Here is a 13,640-nt window from a genome sequence, read left to right as displayed (position 1 = left end):
ACGAAACTTGTTGGTTTAGGAAAAGTATAAATGTTGAGTGTGTAGGTGACATACGTTGGAAAAGAAAGCTCTTTCAACCCACCTATAGTATATATTCACGCCTGCATTGGCATTCGCGGGCGTTTTTCATAATTTTGCGAATAACTCAACAGTTCTATGTTGGCAAGAAAGAGACCAATCAATTGCTGACTTATACGTGCCTGTTTCTGCGTGCTAAATAATTTTAACGCACAAGTGTCTTATGGAGGTGTCTGCCGCCAGAAATCAAGCCATCAGTGCGTGATTAGAATGAAGTGTGTATACAGGGTGTTTCACGTAACTTGAACCAAGGATTTATAAAAAATGACCAACCCTACCCCTACCGGAAAATGGGGGTAAGATAAGCTTGTGCTGTGTGCACCTGAACTTCGTCACGGTTCAGTGACCCACAGGTAACGGTGCCGGATTGCTTCGCCCTCCCGCTCCCTCAGCTCGGGATCTTCTCGTTGCTGTCGGATTGTCTGTGCTCGGGCGGCTCTAACGGCTGGATTGGTGCGCCGACGGTGAGCCCTTTCACGGGCGAGTTCTCGCCGCAGCTCGTCGAAGGAAGCCCGTTCCTCGGGGTAACGCACAACGCGTGGCCGTCCCATCCGTTCTCCGAGACTGAATTAACGGAAACCAAGCCGGTGCAGCGCGCGCGACACCCTTTCCTGCCCTTTCCCTCCCCAGCGGAAGCGAAACGGCTCTGATTGGCTGCGCGTGTGGCGTGAGCGCGCGCCTATGCAGCTGGAGTTCTCGCTAATGACTGACGCTTCAGTGTCGGCGCAAGCTGTCAATTCATTAAACCGCCCTTTCCCGCAGCTGCTCTGCTCTAGGAGTCACCTGGTCTCCTTTTTTTTTTTTGCATGACCACGACAACGCCACTTGTGAGCCAATACAAGCTGCGCTTGAAAAGTGGTTAGCCGCAGCTGAATGAAGCCCGGCCCATGGTTTGCCGTCATGTGGCGCTCCTTAGAGTATCTTTAATATACCGCTTAATTGGTTATTTTACTAAGATAAACTATGTAAAATTTTTAATATTCACTTTAGGGCCAAGCGTGTCTCGTTGTGTTGTAGAGAGGGTTCAGAAACGACCGATCCAATTTTTTGTGGTAACGTACATGCTCCTCGGCGAACCAAGTGACTGCGCTCGTGCGCTATCGTATTGCAGCGCACGAGTGATAGCCTATCACCTGACAAGTGATAGGCTCTCGTGGAGCCTATCACTTGTCAGGGAAGACGGCGCTTCCTTTCCGTGTGCCATCACCGAAAATTCTGACCCAGTGAAGCCGATGCCTAGAGCCAGGCCGCTCACTTCGCCACGATTCGCGCGCACGGTTCTTTCGCACGAAGCGCGGTTGATAATGCTGCAATACGATAGCGCCTGAACGCAGTCACGTGTTTATTTCATATCTCGCGGGCTTCCTTAAACGCCGGAAAAGATCATCACACAGCATGTATGTTGCCAAAAAATATTGAATCGGTCAGTTTCGATACCCTTCTACAACACAACGAAACGCAGTTGGCCCAGAAGTGAATATTAAATTTTTTGCATAATTCACCTTAATTAATTCACTAATTAAGTGGAAAATAGAAAATACGCTAAGGAGCTCCACGTGGCGGCAAGTCATATGCTGTTGGTTTCATTCCGCTGCGGCTAACCAATTTCTTCAAAATCCTTGTTTCAAGTTACGTGAAACACCCTGTATAACAAAGAACCATAAAAACTCCCTCGCATGCGAGACGACATCGAGCGAATGTGAACCCCCACATCACCCTCAAAAGTTACCGCAGTTGATTCTGCTGGGCTTTTGATTCCGTTGTGGCACTAACTATGTTCGCTCACTTTCTTTCATTGTTTCTTTTTCTGACAGCGCCATGCGACCCCGAGACGCAAAGTGACATGCAGCGACCTGCAAGAACGACTACGCCATATTTGCTTTCCCAACTAGGCTACAGCAAATTAATCGCTGTTCTATATGTTAGCGCAGCACAATATGTGGTTCCGTGGTCTCCCCTACCGCGCTATACATGTGCATAAATTAGAAATTTCTATACAGTTCGCGGAAACAGGTGTGTAGATGTACACAAGAGGGTTCAGCAGCGCAAACCAACTGTCGCTCTTGGAATGATATACGAGGTGTCCGGTCTGCTAGCTTGGTGTAAATTCAGCGCGCAAACATTAATTTTTATAGCCATGACCTACATGCTTTTTCCTGTAGTAGACCTCACCTCATGCTCGGAACACTGTTGCTGACCTTTCCCTGCGTTTAGTTCAGCCTACATGCGCGGGTGGATTGCGTTATTACGAGTGAGAACGCCACGTCACTTCTCGTGCTCGAGCTCGGCTTTTGCACGTTTCGCTTGCACATGAGTGCGCGCAGCCCGAATTTGGCAACGATCAAGAACTGGCTCTATAATCGCGGTCAGGCGCATTTTTCTTTCCCTGAAGACAAACTATTTAGTGCGTTGGAAGAGTTTACGGCCAACGACGCTTACAACACACTTACAGCGGCGATGCATAAACCGAACCCTTGGTTAGCCTGACGAGGTTCTTGTAGTGGAAAATAATTCGTCATGTGACTATATATGAATTAGTCGCCGCGCCAGTTTGGTTACAAGGAAGAGAACCGCAGGAGAGTCTGCTCCGCGACTATCTTATACGCGTGATCCAGCCGCGTGAAAGGAGACCTGCAAGCGTGCAACACCAAAATTTGGCGGAAAAGCCCGCGAAGCGGATGAATGGACGCATCGGCTGTGAATATATTTTGTAAACGTTTCATATGGGACTGGTCGGTGGGATCTGTACCCAACTTCGTTATTTATTTTCTTTTCTGCTGCAGTTGCTATCGACCATTAAGAAATGTGGGCCCACATTCACAAAACTGTTCGTTGATAAGTCATCTCTGCCATTGGTCGGCAGCCATTGCTAATGATACGTCCAGCATCAAGATTGGCTGGAAGTTTCTTTTCCGAACAAATATAGCGTAAAAGTTCTTTTGTGAACACGGGGCCGTGGTTATCGTGCAAACAAGCCGTCTAACCTTAAGTAAATTTATTGTCCTAAGAAATAATTTCTTATAATTCAATGTGTTTTCTGCATGTTCGCCACTATATGCTTAAGCCACCGTCTTCTGGAATGCGCTGAGTGCCATCTTCAGGGAGGTGAGAGAGAGAGAGAGAGAGGAGGTTAACCAGACTGAGTCCAGTTTGCTACCCTACACGTTGGGAGGGGAATGGAGAGTGAAAGAGAAAGCGAGAAAACATGATTCTATACCGCACTTTCAGATGCACTAAGTTAGGTGTAGATGTCTATAGTCTGGCACTCAAGTCTGTTGCCTTCAGGTAGTGAAGAAGCGCTCGAACTGCTTTCTGGGCTAATGAACTGTGAGGCCAGGCTCCCAAGATCTTTGCTTCTGTAAATGGCCTGTCATCCAGTCTATTCAAGGCACACTGGGGAGTCTTACGTTGGTGATCAAAGCGAGAACAGTGGCACAGAAGATGACTGATGGTGTCTTCACACTTGCACTTAGCGCACGTTGGTGAGTCCGTCATTCCAATACGCTAGCTGTAGGAGTTGGTGAATGCTACTCCTACCCACAGCCGAAGCTTCAAGATTACTTACTCGTACCTTGTACACCGGGGCTCCGTAATCACAAAACGCTTTTGCGCTATATAGAATTGTTCGTAAGAGCTAATGGAGCCAATCGCCATGCTGTACAGAATATTAGGGAAGGCGACTGATCAATGGCAAAGAGGACTTACGAACGAGAAGCTTCGTGAATTTGGCCCCGGATGTCCTGACACCATTTGAGCGCAGCGGGTGCAATGTAACCTTGTCGAAAGAAAAGGGCTGCCAAACGCATACATGCTTCGACTTCGGACAAGCGATTTGCTACGTATACGTGAAACGTCGTGAAGCTATAGGACGAAGTAAGAACGAAAGGAGGTCTAACCCACCATGCCTCTGCATCTTCTAACTCGCCATGAGTTGCCACGCAGCATAATAGGGAAATGAAATTATACGCCAGGCGCCTTTCATGCAGACGCTGCAAGAGTGACTTATATGAAATGCATTGTCCATAAGCCATCGCTCATACGTCAGGCGGACTTCGTGAATCGATCTATGGCATAAAAGAAAATCGTAATGCGCATTATAGTTGCATTCATGTCCATACTCTACACCTTGTTGAACCCTTAAAATTTTTATTGCAGACAAGCACAACAAACAACGAAAACCTTCTATGGAACACTTATCAGCCGTGAAGTTTTTCGGTTTTATGGAGATTTAACTTGTATGCTATTAGAATTTATGCGAATTTTGTGCGTTCATATTTGTTGTGAGTGGGCGCGGTGTCCACACCTTCTTTGAAAAAAAATGAACAAGAGCTTTTCTTGAAGCATTCACCAAAGAATCTAAAGACCTTTGTAGCCACGCTAACTTCGCCGTCTGCTTTAACCATTTACTTAACCGAACACTGCGCACGAGCATGCTCGTCTTCAGCATTCAAGTGTGCATTTGAAGGTTTATGTGCAAACCTGAGCTCGGTTGCTGCATTGTTCGCAAACATTAAACGTTACAGAAGCCAAAGGCATTTCGGGCGTTGCACAATATTGCTTGCATAGGCGCCTTCGTGAGTGCTCAGATTCACAGTACAAGCCACCAAAACGAGAGATGTTCGTTTGCGATAGGCAGCATTCACTCGACGTGACGAGACTGCATATACCAGTCCCGTTCACAACTTCTTCAGCGCAGCTGGAGATAAGCCGTAGATAAGCAAGTCGGATTAAGGCGAGGCTCTTCGCTCAGATCTTCGTGATCAAACGCATCGGCGGCGCGGCGACTTCACTTAATTCTCTCCCTATTGTCTGCGAAGGAACACAGACCCTTGCCCTATACGCATGCAAGACCTTGGCGTCTCTGTTGAGTTGACGTCATCGTTGTCGTGCGATGCACTCTGCAACAACCTGTGAAATATTATTGACTATAGGGGCGCCTTCAAACCTTCTCTCGGCCTGCATTCAGCACCGTAGACCCTACTCTGTTATAATATTAATCATAAATTCGAAAGTATCACGTGGCTCCCTAGACAGTTCCGCCATATTTTATTAGTTGCTTGCCAGTGGACGTGGAAATGTCGTATGCCTGGGCACACTAACTTTCTAACTCGATGTGGATACATGAACTCCGCAGTGACAGGGAGCCATCAAGTCTTGGCATTCATATGTAGCCTTCCTGCCCAATACTAAGCAAGCACAATGCTGCTTAGTTTAATTGATTCGATCAGAACCAGCGTATTAAAGTTGAAATGGCTGGTTTTCTGGAAGCTTTTGTGCAACGACAAAGAAGGAGTTGAAGGAAGCTAGTGTCCTGGCACAGGTACACCCTGTCTAAAACCTTTATTTATTATTTGTGTGTTATTTTTTACCGCGACGTGATCACAGGCGTAAGAGGTAGGCACATGTTAAGAAATAAACGTGCATGGCTGCATCCCATCTCTCCTCACCCGGCCGTCACTTTCACCACCAAATTTGTGTATGCTTGACCACAGGCACCTTCAGAGAGCTGACATTAATACACGTCAGCAGTCTACGAAGCCTACGTTTAAACTGCTGAACCATGGCTGGTGCTAGGATGTGCCGCCGTGGGCCAAGACAAGGTCGCCCACCGAGGAATCACAGCCAGGACATAAAGCTGGATGTATAGTATGCTCCTGCAACTTACCGGAGTCACCCCTGTCGAAGGACTCTTACCGACTGCGAAACGTTGGCTTAAATACAGTGATTGTACTTGTTTGATGTGTGTTTAATTAGACTAAATAAGCTTCGAGATGAGCACCAGCGCTCGTAGGGCACCGCAGTTTTGTTGCGCCGACACCATCGTTCCAGCCGCTGCGCGCAATTACCTCATCCACACTATTTGACTTCGTACGCGACGTCGTGTTTCAGTGGCTGCCTGGTCATTGCGGTATCTCCGGCAACGACCTCGCTGACGAAGCTGCTAGGGAAGCACATGAAGGAGCAACCCTTGTTTCCATACATTTATCGCGGACCGACGCAGCCCAACACTTAGGCAAGCTATAGCGCAGTCTTTGACATTCGAGAAGTGGCACACACCTGAATTCACTCAACATCGATTGCATTCCCTCGATCCCTCTTTGCAACTGCGGCTGTAACCAGGTCTTCCGCGTAATGAGGAAACAGTGCTGTACCGCTTACGTTTCGGCGTCGCATTCACCAATGTATATACATTTTTGTTTGGAATTAATGGCTGATAGCGCCGAGTGCAATGCCTGCGGTGTCGACGAAATCATAGAACACCTACTGTGCTACTGCCCATCTTTTGAAAATGAAAGGCAAGACCTCTGCACAGCTCTCAATCAGCTACATGGAAAGCAATTCACCTTGAACCAGATCTTGGGACCATGGCCTCGCATATCGCAGCTACAAAAAGCCACAAAAGCGCTGCTGCGATATTTGAAAGCTACCGGATTGAGTCAGCGTCTGTGATCCGGACTGAGTCCTCAGTGGACTTTCTCTTCTTTTAATCTTTCCGTCCCCTTTTCCCCAGTGTAGGGTAGCCAATCGCGCTCAGTCCTGGTTAAACTCCCTACCTTTCATTTATCATTTGCTCTCTCTCTCTCTCTCTCTCTCTGCTGTATACAGCAAGCGCCTCCCTTTCAATAGTTACGTTGTTGCGCTCATTCATTAACCATTTCTTGCCCAATCATCCCTGCGTGAATCATAGTGTTTTGCAGGAGATATCCGAAGTTGAAAAAAAAAACTATTTTCATAAATGTGAGATATCTTCAGAGATGCGAACTAATCAACTTTGTGTCGCAGATAAATCTGTCTCTCCACCACGTTTCACGAATGTCCATTCGCCGCATCAAACTGATGTTTGGGTTCGGTGCTTAATTTTTGATGCCTGATGGGCGCAAAAATGGTCTTCAAATAATCTGTGACCGTTTTTCACGCCTAATATGAGTGCGAGTTAACAACTCTGAAGAACCACATGCTGCTCACAGTACATCGAGCTTTTGGCAGTTCGTGAGAAAAACCTTCGATTTACTGTCAAAAGCTTCAATGGAAACGCTTTCTTTCATTTTTGTGTCTTTTGTCGTTCAGATGCACGTCATATATGTTTACTTTGACGAAAGAAATTCGGGCCAGAAAGGGTTTTAAGTGAGTGCAGCTTCAACTCGCAGTTGAAGTTATACACCAACAAGCGCGAAACATGCCTCTTTGCTTCGAACCTATACAAGGCCGTCCAAAAGAGGCTCAGACACAAACTAACAAAACGAATCGCCGTGCACCGAGACATCTGGCACCGGCTGCAGCAGCTTCCAAAAAGCCTGGGCGTCGGCTGCAACATGGTGTCACTTTCGGAGTGTTTTCGGAGCCTCGCCCACGCTTCCAGAAGTGTTGCCGACTTGCGCAAGAGACACGCGACCCTTGACATGACGTATTGCCGTCTGGAAGGACGCGCCGCTGGTCACGGAGGCGCGAGCGCGCTAGTCGACGCGAGCATCCTCCGACCTTCAACGAACGAACAATTGTCATGTCACGAAGGCAGTCGCTCACATGCCGCGAGCGCAACAGAGTGGGTCGAAATGTTGTTTTCGATCTTTGGCTCCCCATTGTTTCCCTACACCTGCGCACTTGCGCGGCCCTGAGAGAAGAAAAACGGTCGTCAAACGTACCGTCTCGATGCGCCGGCAATTTGTCGGTTTTCGATGCGTGCTGCTTGCTCGGTTTCGGGCAGCAGTGCGACTTAACGTCGACCAACAGTTCAACGATGCGAAGCTGTGTGCTGCATTGACCATGCGTATATGTGAGAAACCGCATGGACGAAAAAAATACATATATCCACCGAATTGTTAAACGGACGAGTCCCTATCGGTAAAGTATGTATTCAAGACTTAGTGCCTGTGGGCTCAACAGTGCTCAAACAAGGAACGCTTCAGGCAGGAGCCAACGTTTCGAGAAGAGGTCTTGTCCTTGTCAGGCTTTGACGAAGGCAAGTCCTCTTGTCGAATCTTTTGACCTTGTTTGACCACTGTCAATCTCTTCAAGTCTCCACTTTTTGTTGAACCTCTGTATTGTTCGAATTTCCGAGAGCCATTTTTTGAGATGCGGCACTCAAATTGATATGTGTTTATCGCCTGCTGATAACATGCTCCTCCTTCTCCAACCACCGTGAGTAATCACGCATGCGCACAGGCATATGCGCACGTGAGGTTGGGGACGCGAGGAGTGTGAAAGGAAACAGAGAACGAAGGAACGCCTTACGAAAATGGAAAAAAAAAAGTATGGCAGGCGCACTCTCCGCAACCGCTACGAAACGTCCAGCACAGCGGGGGGAAAAATGTGTGCAAGGAAAGATGAAGACCGTATACACTTTCCCTCGCGCATGCATTTTATACTGCACACACAGCACCCTTTATATACGCTTTGCACACGCGAGAAGGGAGTCTCCGCGTCACAGGAAAACTCAAAAACTGGATCCGGTAGACGTCGGAGCGCCTCTTTAGTGTGTAGCTGCCGTCGATGCTTGCCGAGAGGTTGAGGGCCAAGACGCCGGAAATAAAACAATGCCCCGCGCTGCCCCAGTACACGCACGCACGCACGCACGCAACAAACGACGCCTTGGACGGGGAGCGAGAAAGTGAGACGCAAACGCGGCATGCCTGCGTGTCGCGCTTGCTTCTTTGTATACACACCGAGAGCAACTAGTGCGATTCGCTTTTTTTGTATACAGCGCGGAAGCCTCAGAAGAAACCCGCTTCGCGAAGGAGGTGCGCCCGTCTAGCTGCCGCTATACTGGTTCGTTTTCGTCTTCTCTTTTGCACTTCGATGTCGTTCTGTGTTGGCCACCCTTAATTTGCGGCTTGACGGGGAAAAACCGGGCGAGGTGTAGGTTGCCGACCGGCGTGTAGTCGACAACATGCCGTGGGTGCCGCTACACTCGAACAAGGGTGTCGCAAAGGCAGCGTGTGCGCAGTGGGAGACCGCCCTGTCGTGGGCCTGTAATGCGCACGCTTTGAAAAGCCCACCACGCACAATTTATCTGAGCCGGCGTGACGTGTAAATGAGGCGAGCGACGAGCCTTGCGTTTTCGCCGGAGTGCTCGGGGGTACAAGTTCTAGAGAGCAGAAATGCGAAAGAGAGAGAGAATTGCAGAGGGCCACTTGAAAGAAAGGCATTGAGTGCTGCTGGAACAGCGGTAGCTGGCCCAACAGCAAAAGCGATGACATGATGACGATGACAGCATCGCGGAGGTATTACCGCGACTACATTATGGCAGATCGTTGGGTCCTGGAGATCAAATTCTGAGGGAAGGGGGACAGCGAGGAGGGTGGAGAGAGGGGAGGGGGCTGACAGTGTCATTTCGCAGCGACTGCTTCTTCCTAAGGAACGTGATGTTGGCGATTCGATGAAATTTGACGATAGCGCCCGTGATGGGCGTCGGAAATTTGGGGGAAGTATACCTTAAGAACGCGGCTATCGATATCCTGAAGTAATCTTCTGTTTGCATTATTACTATGCAAAGTTCGAGACATGAACGGATAATGAAGATCGTGCTCTGTTATAATCGCACGTACCCGCCTCTGTTGGACGGTGGATCGAACAATTTCCAGGAAGTTTAACGAGCGCGAGTCGAAGCCAAAAAAAAGGGGAAAAAGCCTCTCGGCAAGGCCACGTCGCCAGACTCTCCATCATTAACCGTCAGCGCGCGCCCTCGGTAGTACTGGCGAGGCTCGGAAGAACGCGTTTTTTTGAAGTGGGAAGCACCATTTGTTCGCCGCCCTGATGCCATTGGCCGACTGCGCCTTGTCTGACGTCGAATGACTGAACGCCCCAGGAAGACGAAGCAGTAGAAGAAGCGGCACGGCGCAGAGAAGGAGTTTGGAGGGGGGAGTTCGACCGCGTTATGAATTGCATACTTCATGCGCCCTAACGGCCCTGCAAATGCGCGCTCTATACGAACAGAAGCGCCGCGTAGCTGCAGCACGCAAGCAACAAAAGATCCGAGCACGCGATTGCCGGCCGCCGCCACAGCCGCAGCTCCAAGTGTCTGTCGAAACTTGTTGACCCTGAGCACGGAACGAGCTCGCAGCCGAGTCGTTAATCACGCGTCGAATGGGGCCCGTGCTGCCGCCGCAGCGTACGACTGCGGCACGCTGCGCGAAGCGCGCGCGCGTTGAGACTTTGGGACCGGCCGTCGCCGAAGCGTTTGCAACAGCCGCGCTGGCAGTGAAAAACTGTGTTTGCGGCCGAGAACCAATGAGCGGTTCCTATCGAAAAGCAATCAGCGCGCCCCGCCCCAGAATTCACACACTCGTTCCAGTTCGGACGCAAATGAAACGGCCCTCTCTCTCTCTCTCTCTCTCCTGATTTATCTGCACCCGACGCTCGCTTCGCGTGCGCCAGGCGCACCGCGGCTGTGGCCGGCTGACGTCTCTGGCGAGCGAAAGACGAAAACAGGAACCCCGTTTATCAAAGCGGCCCGCAGAGCCGCCCAGGCGGATATTTATTGCGCCGAGATTTTGCCGCTCCTTAATAATTTCTGTTTTTTTTCTTTTCTTTTTTGCATTCCAAGTGGGCAGCACAAGGTGCAAGTATATCAGCGCTCCTTCATCCACGCAGCCATTCACCTAACCCTGTAGCCCCGGTGAAATGACGCAATTCAGGCCTACCGTGCTGAACTCCTTGTACAAAGAGGTGGCAGCCATCACTGGGAACTCCTCAATATCGAGATCTTTATACGAAGTTTTGCAGATGGATACTGCCTCATAAGAGCGTACTGCTACAAGATTATTTTCCTTCTCTAATAACTCCACGTCAAAAAAAAAAAAAGAAGTATGAGCTGGAGTACACTGGTGTTTACAGATTATGCGAGCATTATGTGTTTTTGGTAGACTTGTTTTCTCTGCGATCTTGCCAAATATTCTCTAAGTAACCTCTTTTTGTTGTAGTCCGAAGTGAATAGCCCTCAAGAATTAAATTGCTAAGCACCGCCGCTTCGGCGTATACGTGCGAGACACTCATGGGAGGAGGAAGAGGAAAACGAGATGGGGAGACAGGGAGATTATCCGGTGTGTACATACCTGCTGGCTACCCTGTGCTGGGAAATCTGTAAAGGGAATAAAAGGTGGAAGATTGAGATAAGAGATAAAGACGAAACAGAAAGGATAAGGAAGAAGCGAAAAGAAAGAACGTGCGACCACTAACGTGGTGCAACGCCTTACAACCCTTAGAGCTGGTCACAAAGGCCGCGTGTCTTCAAGTACAGCGGAGCAACGCGTTTAAAGCATATGCTATGCAGTTCAGAAAGCGTAGAACATAATGCATGGACGTACGGTGGAGAGAGGAGCGCCAAGTCCTCCTCACTCTTGAAGTTGACGAGGTAAGAGAAACTATGCGGCGAAGTAGGAGGTCCAGGAGCGTCTGCGGTGATGGAGGAAGAGCGAACGCGTGCGGCCGGTGTCGAAGGACGCTTGCGAAGGCTAATTCAAAGGCTGATTCCTTCCTATAGGGAACGTTCGCTGCTGCTTGCTGGGAAGGCGCTACAGCTGTCGTTCCTACCACGTTGCTGTCTTCACACACTGTATCTTCACTAAGCTGCCTTCTTCACTCTTCCCACACACGAATCTACACATATTCTTTCCTTCTTCTTCTTCGGTATTCATTTTCAGTTTACTATACTTTGAGGCTCGTCCGTTCCTGTCGCCCGCTCCTTAGTTTAGAGACTGATGAACTGCCTCTGACAGATCACCGGCCCCGACGTTTCCTCCGTGCTGTGCTTTGCAGCTGCCCGCAAACCAGTGCGACCGCGGTGTCGAGAGACTGCCAACGAGAGAGATCCGAGGGAAGGCTCGGGCGGACTGCCGTGCGGGAGTGTATCCAGAGTAGCGAGGGTGTTCTCTTCCGATCCGTCATGCCCACACGGCTCCAAAGTAGCTGGTGTAGCTTTCTCTTCCAGACGGAAAATCTTCGGTGGCGCCCTCCCCCGCGCGGTCTCGTTATTTTTCTTACCCTCCCGCCCCCATCTCCACATCTCGCGCTCAGTTCAGCCGTCCAAAATAGGAGGGGGGAGGGGGGGGCGGATATAAATGAACCCGAAGAAACGAAAACCTGTCCGCGAAAAGAACTTGAAGCAGACAGGCGGAGTGGTGTGAACGAATAAACAAGAGTGCTTCGGGAGATCGCGGGCGGACAGGGGCAGACGGCGAGCTTCGTTTACGTTCCCTGCTCAAGCTGAGCACTCGTGGCATATTCGACTGGCCGTTTTTAAAGCGCTCTCAAAGTCGTGCGACGAGAGTAGTGTGACCACATTAACGTTTTAAGACGAGCATCAGTGGGCCTGTTATAGTAATAACCTGGCTTCGTTGTAGCCATTGCAGAACGTTTATTCTCGCAGGATAGAGCATGTATGCCGCCTCAGGCGACCTTAGTAACTCTATACCGGAGCGTTCTGAAGGCGACCAGATAAAAGCGGTATCGACATACATATGGGACGCCATTCGACAGCTTGCCTACTGAAATCGTCCTCTCTTGTTCTAGAGATTCCCAACTCAGCAGTGTCTTTGTTTGTTTGTCTCTTTCGTTCTTTTTTCTTTCTTTCAATTAACGCGTGACTACAACGTGAAAATCCGAAGAAATGACTGCCTCGCATTAGCGTTTTCGTTTAACAAAACTCATTTACGACAAGCCCACCTCCAGAGTCGAGCCCATTGTCTATATACCACTCCGAGCCGCGTTACCTTGACTCCCACGGTATCATTTCCATGTAGCGCTTAGTCGCTCTTTGCCCGCGCCGGAGGAAGACGTCTTTATTTTTGCCCGCAATTACGGCGCCGATTGAGCGGTGCTGTTTACACGAGTGTACACCTCCCGTTTACACTGCGCACGCTCGGGAGCCGCGCTGCTCGTTTCTGGCCTTATCAAGGGGGGGGCCACGAATGGGGCAATTACGGCCACGCAACAAGAATAATGTTCCGGCGCCAGCGCGGCGCGCACGCGTTATGTGTATGCGCCGTATACTCACTCGTGCTCGCGCATCGGGAGCACGCATGCAAGCAGTCCCCGAAGGAAAGGCCAACCGTTGCCGCTTTCTTCTGCTCGCTCCTCTTACTCTCCCTCCCGCATCCTGCACCCTTTATCGGTAATGAATTCCGGAAACTGGAAAGTCGGGTCGGTCGGCTCTCTCAACGAAACGCACATCCCATTGTTTCTTCCTTTTTCTTTTCTTTTTGCGCGGCCGAGGGCAGTCGCGGCTTGTACGACACGCGCCAATGCGCACGGAGGCTTCCGGCCGCAAAAGCCTACAGGCACGCGAACCACACACACACTCTCTCTCTCTCTCGCTCCAAGAAGAGTCGCCGATCGGTGCCGAGATGAAATGAGACGAGAGAAACCCCTCGCGGCGCCAATGCATATCTCTCCCCTATCTTTTTACGTTCGTCTAGCGAGGTATGAAAGAGATCAGCAGTTTCACGGTCTATTCGCAGAGGTAAGCGCGATGTATACTCCGAGGTTCGGCCACATAGCCTATACTTATAGGTGCGCGCACGTATACGCGAGGTTCGCTATCAACACACGGCCGCACTATGACACGG

The sequence above is a fragment of the Dermacentor andersoni genome, chromosome 5, assembly GCF_023375885.2.
Source record: "Dermacentor andersoni chromosome 5, qqDerAnde1_hic_scaffold, whole genome shotgun sequence".
Lineage (NCBI taxonomy): Eukaryota > Metazoa > Arthropoda > Arachnida > Ixodida > Ixodidae > Dermacentor > Dermacentor andersoni.
Note: the sequence above shows the minus strand (reverse complement) of the source record.